Consider the following 14,301-nt stretch of genomic DNA (forward strand, 5'->3'; position numbering starts at 1 on the left):
ACCAAGCGTGAAATGTATTAGGAACCTAAAGTTGAGAATAATGGGCTTTTTTTTTTTCCTTCTGGAAAGCTAGCCTCCAGGAGGAAAAAAAAAAAAAAATCCATTCAAATAATTTCGTTTAGTCCTAAGTATAAAATAACCAAAGTCAAGGTGTCTCTGCTGTTATTATTTTTTCTGATGTTTTTGACACCCGCGTGTGGAGTTCTCCGGCATTCACAGCTTCCAGAGCTGTGAGCTCCCACTTGGTATATTCGTAATACTCCTTAATATTTTCATTTTGATGTAATTTGCGGCCCCAGCTTTTTAAATATCCGCTCTGTAATAATGTTTAATTTCAGGGGTCACTCCGCCAAGGAGTATATTAAAGCTTATAAAACTCATTTCCAAAGCTCAAATATCAAGCTGTGATCAGGTTAGGAGGGCAGCATCTGTGAATATTTCATCTTTTATCATGCTGATAATAAGGAGATGACAGAGGCACATTATTACAATGAGAGAATTGCTCATTTCAGGCCTGGTGCTGGAAGCTGGGGTCTGCAGTGTGTATTACTCAATAAGAGCAATTCTGATATGAAAAGCAAGTTTACTGAGGCACCACTGTGTCTTATTTGATTGGAATGAATAATATATGGAGCTGCTGTTCGGGCTGCTGCAGGCTGGGGGAGGGGAAGCTTGCATGGAGAGGTGCACTTGGGGATAGATGGTGAAATAATTTATCAAAGGATGTGTTTTATGGCCTGAAAATAAAGTTAAGATAACCACTGTTTATTAGAATCATTATTTCGGATATCTGTATTCTGGAAATCTTAAACATGTGCCGGCTTACGCAGGAGAAGAATCTTGATCTGTTCTACTGGTAGAGATGCCTCGTAATTATCTATTTGCACAGAGGAGTTGAGTGAATTTGACACCCGGTCTGATTCTTGCCACATTCTCCATTGGCAACTTTCATTATTGCTTTGTGTCAAGCCAACTTCATCAAGCGGGAACCTTAAAACTCTGGTCTTTCTGGTAGTGAGATGATGAAACACCGACTGGGAATGTGTCTTTTACTCCTGGAGAAAAGCAAGCATGAACGAACTGTAATTATTGCCCCCCCACCTGACAGCCACCACTGCACCACACCCATCCCCTTCTTCTTCTCCATCATAGCAGAAGAGGGGTGCATCCTCATCCTCGGACTAATCCCTACTTTGGTGCCAGCGATCTCATCCCTTCCCATCTGTTCTGACCCCTGTGTGGTGCCATTCTCCCCATTTCCGGTTTCCCTTTCAGCCAGCTCCTTCCCTTCAGCCTACAAAAAGGATCAAGTCTCTCCCATCCTAGTAAAAAATATCTTTCTTGACCTTCCATCTCCCTCCAGCTGTCACAGTAGGTCTTGTCTTACCCTTTCATCCAAGTGTATATCAAATGCCTTTTCTTTTTAATTTGGATATTCAACCAGTCAACATTTATTGAGTGCCTATTATGTGCCAATCATTGTGTTGGGCATATACATACACATATTTCCTTTTTTTAATATAAAAAATTGGAATCTTAACATATACACACACACACACACACACACACACACACACACATCTTTAATTTAACAAAGGAGATCTTTCCAATCTAATAAACATAAGTCCATTTAAATAGTTACAGAGTATTCCACTGAATGGCTAATTTACTCAATTACTCAGGTCCCTGCTGATGGGTATTTAGGTTGTATCTAAATTTTGATGTTATCAATAATTTGTAATAAGCATCCTTACATAGAAATTTTTTCTCACTTGTTCAATTATTGCTCTGGAATAAATTCCTGTAAGTGGAACTGTGGGGTTCAAAGGTATGCACGTTTTGAAGACTTTTGATAAATATTAGCAAATGTCTTCCAGTAGTATCATAACAATTTGCTCTCCCACCAATAAGAAAATTTCTGTACACCCTCTTTGACAATGAATATTAGCAGTGTGTTAACTCTGCCAATCTGTTATGTAACATTTGTTATTGGTCAACTTGGGTTTATTTTGCTAATATTGAGATTGAACACCTTTTCATCCTTTTATTGGATATTATATTTCTTGTAAATGACTTAATCATACCCTTTCCCCATTTACTTATGAGATTGCTCTAATTTTTCCCACTGAGGTATATGAACTATTCATATATTAGAAATAACATATATATTGCATATTTTTAACCAGGTGCTAATTAGTCTTCTATATTTGTGTTTGACATCTTTAAAATAGTAATTTTACAATTTTATATGGTTGAATCTAATAACTTTTCTTTATGGTTTGTGTTATTGGGGTCATGCTTAAAGAGGCCTTCCATACCACTAAATTATAAAAAATATAAAGATCTTCTCCCATGTTTTCTTTCAGTTATCCATAGCTTTAATTTTTTAGGTTTTAATTTTTTTCCTTCCAAAATTTCTCTTGGAATAGTATTTATTAATTTTAACATACAGGAAAAATACCTAAATCAATATGAATGTAGAATTATAGTGCAAAACTTCATGACCAAAATAGAAACTCTCTGCAAACTAAAAACAGAAGGAAATTCCTCAACCTTGATAAGAGAGACTTATGAAAAGAACAAATAGAAAACAGCTAACCTCACACTTACTGCTTTTCTCCTAATATCAGGAATAAGGCAAGGATGTCCACACTCACCATATCTATATGACACTGTATTGGAGGTCTGCGCCAGTACAATAACAAAAAAGAAAGAGGGTTAGAAATAGAAGGCATAAAGATTAGAATGGAAGAAGGTAAATGACATTTTTTTTTGCAAATGGCGTAACTGTTGAAAATTCCAAGGACTCTACCAAAAAACACTAATAGAATAAATAAGAAAATTTAGCAAAATCACAGAATAAAGATCAATATATAAAAATCAATTGTAATCAACATCATCCACCACATCAACAAAAAGAAGGACAAAAACCACATGACCATCTCCATAGATGCTGAAAAAGCATTTGACAAAATTCAACATCCATTCATGATAAAAACTCTCAACAAAATGGGTATAGAAGGCAAGTACCTTAACATAATAAAGGTCATATATGACAAACCCACAGCCAACATTATACTTATCAGTGAGAAGCTGAAAGCTTTTCCTTTAAGATTGGGAACAAGACAAGGATGCCCACTTTCCCCACTTCTATTCAACATAGTACTGGAGGTCCTAGCCATGGCAATCAGACAACACAAGGAAATAAAAGGCATCTAGATTGGCAAGGAAGAAGTCAAACTGTCCCTGCTTGCAGATGACATGATATTGTACATAAAAAACCTTAAAGAATCCACTCCAAAACTGCTAGATCTAATACTGAATTCAGCAAAGTTGCAGGATACAAAATTAATACACAGAAATCTGTGGCATTCCTCTACACTAACAATGAACTAGCAGAGAGAGAAATCAGGAAAACAATTTCATTCACAATTGCATCAAAAAGAATAAAATACCTAGGAATAAACCTAACCAAGTAAGTGAAAGATCTATACTCTGAAAACTACAAGACACTCATGAGAGAAATTAAAGAAGATACCAATAAATGGAGATACATCCTGTGCTCATGGATAGGAAGAATTAATATTGTCAAAATGGCCATCATGCCTAAAGCAATCTAATAACTCAACGCAATTCCTATCAAAATACCAACAGCATTCTTCAACGAACTAGAAAAAATCATCCTAAAATTCATATGGAACCACAAAAGACCTCAAATAGCCAAAGTAATCTGGAGAAGCAAGAATAAAGCAGGGAGAATTACACTCCCCAACTTCAAGCTCTATTACAAAGCCACAGTAATCAAGACAATTTGGTACTGGCACAAGAACAGACCCATAGACCAATGGAACAGACTAGAGAGTCCAGATATAAACCCAACCATATATGGTCAACTAATATATGATAAAGGAGCCATGGACATATAATGGGGAAATGACAGCCTCTTCAACAGCTGGTGTTGGCAAAACTGGACAGCTACATGCAAGAGAATGAAACTGGATTATTGTTTAACCCCATACACAAAAGTAAACTTGAAATGGATTAAAGACTTGAATGTAAGTCATGAAACCATAAAACTCTTAGAAGACAACACAGGCAAACACCTCCTGAACATAAACATGAGCAACTTCTTTCTGAACGCATCTCCTCAAGCAAGGGAAACAAAAGCAAAAATGAACTCATGGGACTACATCAAACTAAAATGTTTCTGTATGGCAAAGGACACCAACAAAACAAAAAGGCATCCTACAGTATGGGAGAATATATTTGTAAATGACATATCTGACAAGGAGTTAACATCCAAAATATATAAAGAACTTACATGCCTCAACACCCAAAAAGCAAATAACCCGATTAACAAATGGGCAGAGGATATGAAGAGACAGTTCTCCAAAGAAGAAATTCAGATGCCCAACAGACATGTGAAAAGATGCTCCACATCACTAATCATCAGGGAAATGCAAATTAAAACCACAATGAGATATCACCTCACACCAGTAAGGATGGCCAGCATCGAAAAGACTAAGAACAACAAATACTGGTGAGGATGTGGAGAAAGGGGCAACCTCCTACACTGCTGGTGGGAATGTAAGCTAGTTCAACCATTGTGGAAAGCAATATGGAGGTTCCTAAAAAAACTCAAAATAGAAATACCATCTCACCCGGGAATCCCACTCCTTGGAATTTACCCAAAGAATACAACTTCTCAGATTCAAAAAGACATATGCACCCCTATGTTTATTGCAGCACTTTTTACAATAGCCAAGATATGGAAGCAACCTAAGTGTCCATCAGTAGATGAATGGATAAAGAAGATGTGGTACATATATACAATGGAATACTATTCAGCCATAAAAAAGAAACAAATCCTACCATTTGCAACAGCATGGATAGAGCTGGAGGACATTATGCTCAATGAAATAAGCCAGGCGGAGAAAGACAAATGCCAAATGATTTTCCTCATTTGTGGAGTATAACAATGAAGCAAAACTGAAGGAACAAATGGCAGCAGACTCACAGACTCCAAGAATGAACTAGTGGTTACCAAAGGGGAGGGGTGTGGGAGGGTGGGTGGGGAGGGACGGAGAAGTGGATTGAGGGGTATTATGTTTAGTACACATGGTGTGGGGGTCACGGGGAGAACAGTGTAGCACAGAGAAGGCACATAGTGAATCTATGGCATCTTGCTGCACTGATGGACAGTGACTGCATTGGGGTATGGGTGGGACTTGATAATATGGGTAAATGTAGTAACCACATTCTTTTTCATGTGAAACCTTTATAAGAGTATATATCAATCATACCTTAATAAAAAATTTTTAAAAATTAAAATTAAACTCAATTGTACTACTAGGTCCTAGCATCAGATAATAGGAAAATAAACATTTTAAACAATACCATTTGCAATTGTATCAAATAAAAAAGAAAAACAAATGCTTAGAATAAATTTAAGAAAAGACTGAAATACCCCTACACTGAAACTATAAAATATTGCTGGGAAAAATTAAACAAGATCTAAATAAACAGAGATATACCATAGTCAATTAGAAGACTCAATAGTGTTAAGTTGTTCATTCTCCCTGAATTGATCTATAAATTCAACAAAATCCCAATCAAAATTCTGAAGAGATTTTTTTTGTACACATTGACAAACTGATTCTAAAACTAAGTGGAATTACAAAGGATTTGGAAGAGCTAAAGCCAAAATAGGACAAAAAAGAACAAAGTTGAAGGATTTACTATAAAGCTGCAGTATCAAGGTAGAATGATATTGCTATAAGGTAAAACATATAGAGCAAATGAACAGACTATAGGGTCCAAAAATAGGCCAATGTATATATGGCCAATTCATTTCAACAACATAGGACCAACATAACTCAATGGGAAAAGGATAGTGTTTCAAAGAAATGGTGTTAGAACAACTGTATAGTCATATGAAAGAAAAAGAAACTCAATCTCTACTTCATACCATACCCAAATACTATTTTGAAATGGATCATAGTTATAAACATAAAACCAGAAACTATAATGTTTCTAGAAGAAATCGTAAGAGAAAAATCTTTGCTATTTGGGGTAGGCAATGATTTCTGAGACAGAAAAGACAAAAAAAGATAAATTAAACTCCATCAAAATACAACACTTATGCTTTAAAAGACACTCAAGAAAAGACAAGCCACAGACTAGAGAAAATATTTAGATCACTCCTGTTTGTCAAGGAGCTTGTATCCAGAATATATAAAAAACCCTATGGATCAATAATGAAAAGAAGCTACTCAATTTTTTTAAATGAGCAAAATTTGAGTAGGCACTTCACAAAAGATATACAAAGGCCAATAAATACATGAAAGATATTAACATTAGTCATCAGAGATATGCAAATTAAAACCATAACGAGCTATCACTTCACAACCACTGGAATGACTAACATTTAAAAGACAGGCAATTCCAGAATCAGATGATAAAGATGTGGAGGAACTAGAATTTTCATATCCTGCTGATAGGAATATATAATTGTTACAACCATTTGGAAAAACAATTTGGCAGTTTCCCACAAAGTTAAACATGTACAACTGAGCAGTTCTACTCCTACATATTTGTCCAAGAAAAGTTATATATAATATATATAATAAATATATTATTTTCATATATAAATACATTATTTTAATATATAAATGTTATTTTCATATATAAATATATATGTGTATATATTTGTACATAAATGTTCTAACACTTGTATCCATAATAGCCCCTGAGTGAAAACAACCTAAATTTCTAATACCAGGTGAATGGACAAATTACACTGTAATCAGACATTGGAATACTACTCTGCAATAAAAATGAACTATTGAGACACTCAACAGCATGACTGAATCTCAAAATAATTATGCTGAGTAAAAGAAGACAGATAAAAAAGGATACATGTTGTGTGATTTATGGGCCTTGGTTTATATGCTATACTAAGATAGGCAAAACTCATCAACAACAATAGAAACCATAGCAGTGGTTACCTGGCAGCAATGTGGCATTGGGGCACCAGGAAACTTGCCTGGGGAGATGGAAATGTTCTGTCTCATAAGTGGGTGGTAGTTACATGGGTATACACTTTTATCAAAAGTCATCAACTTTCGTGCTTAAAATATTTGAATTGTATTATACGTAAATTACATCTCAATAAAGTTTATTGTTTTTTTAAACTTTAGAATAGGATTTTGATACCTTCTCGAGGCTAGTATCCTTTCCTTACATTATTAGTTCTTTTCTCACCTTTTTCTCCTATACTGTCCAGTAAGAAAAGTATTGGGTGTGCATAGCAGAACACATTACTCAAGATTCTTTTGGTCTTGAGTAATGGGACTCCAAACAAGTTTAAGAACAAAAGCTGGACTGACTAGAACAAGTGTCTTGGGTAGAACTAGCAGTGAGGCTGCTCTGCAGGACTCTCGTGCATTCCATTCCAAGAGGGTTGAAGCCCTGGGCCCTCTGATGCGCCTGTGGGGACAGTGGCAGGGAAGGGAGGGGTGCTGCATAGCTGCAAGCAGCAAGCTCAGTAACAAAGCTTGCCACCAGGATAACCTATTCAATCTATTTTTTCCATTTGCCCTTTTCAGAAATTAGTGTCCATGAAAGAAACAGAAAAGAACTTCTGGGTGTCAGACCTGGGCAGCAGTCAATGGAATTGCTTTGCCTAATAATGAGGGTTCTAACACCTTTCCTTCCCATGCAGGGAGAAAGCAGGGATGATTCTTCTATGGCCATTAGAGTTCCCAGAGATAAAAGATTCTGTTTGGCAACCTAAATTCATCTAGATGGATATTGCATTGTACAAAATAATCTGTCCTTCGAAGCCCTTGGGCTATTTGTTCTACCAGGCTTTTGTACTTCTGAGCTCGGGCATTATAGCAGGGCAGCATGTCTGAATCCACATGCGAGGGGATCCAGGCATTCCGGGCATTCAAGCGACCTCAGCATTTTAAGGGACACCCAAGGACTGAGGTTCTGTGTGTGCTCAATCCAGCACCAATCTCTTGGCAGTGCGAGATAGAGGCAGGGAGGGAAGGGGAGGTAATACATGAAGGTATCTTCAGCTGAACTGCCGACTCACTGTAATGCACACCTTCCCATCCACCTCTGTGCCACACTCGCCATACCTTAGAGAGAGCCCCCTCCTGTTCCCTCCACCCCTCCCAGTATCTCCACTTGTCCAAATATCAACCACCCTTCAAGACACAGCTGTGGGGGCAGAGGAGGAGGCCACACTCCACTCCGATCTCCAGGAGCTCCCACCACCACCCACTCGGCCACTCCATTAAAAGACCAGCCCAGCCTTATTAGCAAGTCTATAGCCTCAGAAGCAGAAAAAGTGCTACTCATCCCATTTATTGGGCATATTATTCTCGTCAGCGGCTTTTAGAGGATTTTGCTAATGGCTCAGGGACTGTATGCACCATCACAATTAAGACATTGCTAATAAATTAAGTTTTATGGACATAAATCAGCAGGTATGCTTATTCAGCTGTTACACCTCACTTAGAAGTGGGCTTCGCACCTGAAGATGAAGCACATTTCCATTCAGGACTTGTAATAGCCTTGTTAATGGAATATTAATTACCTCACTTGTTGGACAGCAAGACGTCTGCTCCTGCTCTCTTGCCACAAGTGTTCTTGGAGAAACACACTTTTCCAACTTTTTGTCACTATAGCTGATAGAACCTACACTAAGCCCACTCCATCGTCCTCAGCAAGACAGAATGACGTTCACCCTCCTGTGATGAGTCATGTAAACAAAGCTTAAGTGATCACGGTGGCAGTTAGTGTACAGTTTACCTTCCCCCGGAGATGCTGTGCTGGAGAAGGAAGGTGGGGCTGAGAGGCAGAGGCCCGGCATCTTACCTTGTATCCAGGTGCAGGCCCCCACAGATGGGGTGGCTTAAACAGCAAACATTTATTTCTCACAGAGGGAGAAATCTGGGAAATCCAAGATCAAGGTGCCTGTAGATTCAGGGTCTGGTGAGCACCCACCTCCTGGCTTGTATGTTGCTGCTCGCTCACTGAGTGCACACAGGGCCAGGTCTCTGTCTCTTAACCTTCTTATGATGACACTAGTCCCATCAGGAGGACACCACCCTCATGACCTCGTCCAAACCTACCCACCTTCTAATACCATCACGTTAGGGGTTAGGGTTTCTACATATGAGTTCTGGGGGGACACAAACATACACTCCAACAATAACCAGCAGTGAGACCTTAGACAAGCCACTGACACTCTCTGGATCTCAGTTTCCCATTTGTGACATGAGTTTAAGAAAGTGACCACAGATAAAACAAAGTGAAAGATCGAACCCTTAGAAAGATAGCAACACTGGACCATTTTGTGATTATCTTGCCAGGACCACAGGAGAAACACCACTCCCCACGGATGGGGATGGATTTTTGCCTGAAGGGTTGAATGCTCTATCAATCACCCTGCAACACTGTTAATCCAGGAGAAAGAAACAATCCAGCAGTGTGGATGGAGAGACAGGGGACTCCTTTCTCTCTGCCAAATCATGAGGATTTCTTTGGCCCCAAACTTCATAGAATGGAAGGACTGGAGAAGAGTGGGCTGTTCCAAACATAAAACATGGACCAGAAAGAGCAGTGTGGCGAGCCTCCACAGTTTATCAGCAGCATCAGGGGCCGTAATAGCCTGAACACCAGCAATGCAGGAAGGCAGCCGTGTTCAGGGTACTCAGGTGCATAGGGCAACAGGTGCACAGCCGTCAACAGAACAGGCAACCAGGAGTGACCCTTGAGACAGGAGAGCGGGGCCATGCCATGTGAATACCTTGAAGAGGGGTGCTTTCCAGTGAGAAGATAGTGACAACTGAGCCATGTTGGGGTGGTGACTGCCCTGGTCTTTCAGGACCAGGTTGGTCCTGAAAATATGCTCAGCAAAGGAAAAGCTCAATCAGTTCCCAACACACCCGGGGCCCAGACCCTGCCCGGTGCCTAAATCACTGTGCATCTTAGTCAAGTCCCGGCCCTGCTATGGCCCTTGTTTCTTTCTCTCAGCGCAGTGATCTCAAGGTCAAACAGCCTCTTCCTCTAAGAAATACCAGTTAAAACTTCACAGCACACGTCGCCTCTCTTTTCTTCATCTGGGGGAAAGTTCTCAGACCTGGGGACCTCTGGGAAGGATTTCTTTGCATCCATTTAGCATATCAATTCTCACATTTTCTGCTTGAACTTCAAAGCATGGGACTCAGAAAGCTGAGTCTTTGCCTTTTTAATGCAGTGTTTTGCATATTCTCTAGGACACTTGCTGGTCTTCTTTGCCCTTGAGTTGCCCACCACAGACTTGCCTTGCTCCCTGGCTGAGCCCAAAGTGGGATGCAGAGAATGGGTAGAGAATGGGGAATAGGCAGTAAGAACCCCAGAAGTGGGGTGCTGGCACCAGGTGGTTGTGGATGGGGAGAAGCTATGGCTTGCAAGGCTGATGAAACAAAACCAAAGCAATGATGTTCTGCATTGAGCAGTCGGACGGTTAGATGCCCTGAGCCATGTCTGGCGTGAGAGGCTCTCACACAAGCTGTTGCATATTGCAATGTCAAGAGCATTCAGGGGCCCCTAGGCTCCTCTCATAGGTGTAAGAGGGAGAGAAGGCCAATCGTGATAAGGTGCCCTTCCTCCCCTATAGTACATAGGGTATATGCTATGCTCACTCCACAATGAAATTGCAACCCCAGGGAGAAAAATCTGCTTATTACCAGGAATGGCCTTCAAAGGTGCCTTGGTCAGCTATTGCTGTGTAACAAACAGCCTCAGTCATTTACCACAAGAAGCATTCATTAAGCTCAGGCATCTTCTGGTCAGCGGGGGCGTCAACTGATCCAGACCAGACTCAGCTGGGCAGCAATAAGCTGTAGGTCAGGTCTGAGTCTGCTCCTCGTTTCTCTCATCTGAGGCATGTAAGCTAGCTGAGGCATGTTCTTCCCATGACAACGATAGAGGCACAAGAGAGCAAATGGAAACATTCCATGCTTCTTGAGGACTAGCACAAGCCGGCACCCTAGGCTTCTGTCCCTTTCCATCGGACAAATCAAGCACATAGCCAAGCCCAAAGTTAAGGGCTAGGGAAATACACTTTGTTTTGCCCTGTGCAAAGTCATATGGCAAAAGGCATAGATATATAGGGCAAGGTAAAGAATTGGGACCAATAAAACAATCTACAGAAGGATTGAATCCCACAATGCTTCATAGTTGATAGGACATTTTTCACACTTTCCTTATTTTATTCTTCATAACAACCCAAGAGACAGCAATTATATCTCCATTTTACACATGAAGAAATTGAAACTCAGAAAGAAGAGATGTGCCTGAGATCACACTAATCTCTTCATCCGACTTCAAGTCCAAAATCTTCGCTGTAACTCCAATGCTGGCTTTCCTTAAGGAGACCCTAGAACACCTGAGATTTGTTGAAGCATCCCCCACTATTTATATAAGGGTCCCCCATTGCTGATATAATTTTGTGGATAACAAAGAAGACCTTGATTTTCTTAACCATAAAATAAAAGATTTGGATGAAATTAGGAACAGCAAATACCTGGCATGCATGCTGCCACTAAGCACTCCCACATCCATGGCACATCACTAACCAGCGCTGGCTCTCTTGCCTCAGGAGCTTTAGAATCTTTCCTCACAGCCCTGTAGACAGCCACTGCTGTTGAGTTATAAAGAAAACAGAAGATGAAGACGATTTCAAAATGCTGTATTAACTTTTCTGAGGCCTATTCAGTCCCCAGAGGCTGTAATTCTGAAACCAGCAAAGCTGTGGGACAACAGCATGGAGTTTTGGCCACTTGCCTGGGGATCAAAAGAACTGATTCTAGCCCCAGCTCAGCTATAGCTCACTCTGTGACCAGGAAAAGACAATGAAACTTTTTGAGCATTTGTTGCATCAGTTTTATGACCTTTAAAGTCATTTATTTCAATTCCATGAACATTAATTGTGTACCCACTGTATTCCAAGCATTGTCATCAAGGGAATAAAGAAGTGAATGTGACACAGTCCCCTACCCTGGAAGAAAGGCAGGGGGATGAGGAATGATTTGCTTTCCGAGGCCCAGTCCGATGCTAATATTCTGCTAATATGACAACACAAAAAGGCACAAAACATTGTCATGAGACTCATCCTGCAGCCCCCCCAAGATTGAAGATCTCCTGCCAGGCCACAGTGGGGGTTATTGATGAAACAGTCTGACCGCAAAGTGGGAGTTACCAGGCTCCACTGTTCCACATGCTGCCAGAGGAGAAGGCAAACTCTACTTCTGGGCCAAACTTCTCTGGGCTCATCTTCCAGACTGTAGGGTCAGACAGACCTGGGTGTGAATCCCAGCTCTGCCACTGTACTAGCCTTATGACCTGGGGCCTGCCACTCACTCCCTGAGCAACTGGTTTTCTTATCTGAAAAAATGAGGAGAATAATCCTTGCTACTGCATGGGCCGCCTGTATACTATCCAACACGCAAAGCCTACACCAATGCCTGCAGCACAGATGCCCTGAATGAGTCCACATCCCTTTCCTTCCTCTCCTTCACATACTCTTTGCCCCATCCCAGGGCTTCGCTACCCTAGCTGCACAAGGGAAGCTTTTTAAAAATAAAGATGCCCACCCCTTACCCGGGACCAAATGAATCAGAACCTGTGGGGATGGAGCCCAGGGAGTCATACTTTTTGATGATGCTAACGTGCAGTCACAGCTGAGAAGCACTACTCTGGCTGTGCTACTCAGGGTTCCTCAGAGAAACAGAACTAACAGGACATAGAGACACAGATAAAGACAGAGATAAATATAGGCATAGATACAGGCATAGGCATAGGCGTAAGCATAGATATGGATATAGATATGGATATGGATATAGATGTAGATGTAGATATAGATACAGATACAGTTATAGATATAGATATAGATATAGATATAGATATAGATATAGATATATAGATGTAGATATAGACAGATATAAAGAAGTTTATTTTAAGGAATTGGCTCATGCAGTTATGGAGGCTAGAAAGTCCCAAGACCCACAGCTGGCAAGCTGGAGATCCAGGGAAGCCAATGGCATAGTTAACAGTCTGAGTCCGAAGACAAGATAAGACCCAGGCCCCAGCCCAGCAGTCAAGCAGCAGACATACCCTCCTGCTCAACCCTTTTGTTCCCTTCAGTCCTTTAATGGCCTGGACAAGGCCCACCCACATGGAGGAGGGCATCTGCATTACTCAGTCTACCACTTTAAATGTGAATCTCTTCCAAAAACACCCTCTCAGGTACACCAAGGATAACGTTTAACCAAATATCTTGGCAGCTTGTGGCCCAGTCAAGTTGACACATAAAATTAACCACAATGCTGGCCTCAGCCAGCTGCCCCACACTTGCCAGATTCCCCATCTCCCGGCTTGGTCCACGCAGGTTCTTCTGCCTACAATGCCTCCAGCATTAGCATTTTGCTAATCAAACTCTGCTCACCCAAGCCAAATGTCCAAACTCTCTCTTCCAGGGAGCCTTCCCTGAGCCTCTCCAGGATTTCTGGGAGCAGAGCTGCTCCTGGATGACCAAGATGGCCCAGAGCCTTTTCACAGCTTTAAGTCTAAGTAAAGCTCCCCACCCTGTGAAACGGGATGAGCAAATAGGGCAAACCCCTGGGAGAACAGTAGGAAAGGTCCTCCAGAGAGTGGTATTTGGATGACCTGCTGCTATTGTTCAGGGATCAATTTGTTTTGAGGTAAAGACAAAATAACTTAAATGTCCCTAGACAGGCCTCTGGGCTTCACTGAGGTCACATATCAGAATTCTCAAATTTCTTCAGCTCACCCCAACGCCCTGACCAGCTTACAGCAAACTCCAGCCCCCTGAGATGTTACACCTTTTTCTGAATGGAGATGACCAAGGGTAATGCAGACTCACATGAGCATGAACAAGGGCTCATGTTTCTGCCCCTGCCACCTTTAGCAAAGTCTTAGGAGGCCCTCACCATCGCCCCCACTCAGCCAGCACCCTCAGGAGGAACACCTCCCCTATGCAGAACGCCTGTGGTCCCTCCTAACCTGAGGCCACATCATGTTCCCAGAAAAGGTGGGAAGGAGATCCTTGTCCCCAATGCTGCCTGTGCCTTCAACACAGGGTCACCAGAAAGCACAGCTCACTGCAAGGCCCCAGTGCCGGTTCACTGGGCCGGATGGGCCGGACCCCAGGCTGCCCTCTTGATCCCCCACCTCTGGCTCCAGAGCCCCACATCTGAACCAAATGGATGGATGCCCAAAGAT

At 41.3% G+C, this 14,301-nt stretch overlaps 1 long non-coding RNA gene across 3 annotated transcripts in view; it reads right to left on the reverse strand.

Annotated features, from left to right (window-relative positions):
• Positions 1–14,301, reverse strand: part of LOC118907708 (uncharacterized) — a 141,582-nt gene that overhangs the window by 82,715 nt on the left and 44,566 nt on the right. The window lies entirely within an intron of this gene.

The sequence above is a fragment of the Manis pentadactyla genome, chromosome 4, assembly GCF_030020395.1.
Source record: "Manis pentadactyla isolate mManPen7 chromosome 4, mManPen7.hap1, whole genome shotgun sequence".
In the NCBI taxonomy this organism is placed as follows: Eukaryota; Metazoa; Chordata; class Mammalia; order Pholidota; family Manidae; genus Manis; species Manis pentadactyla.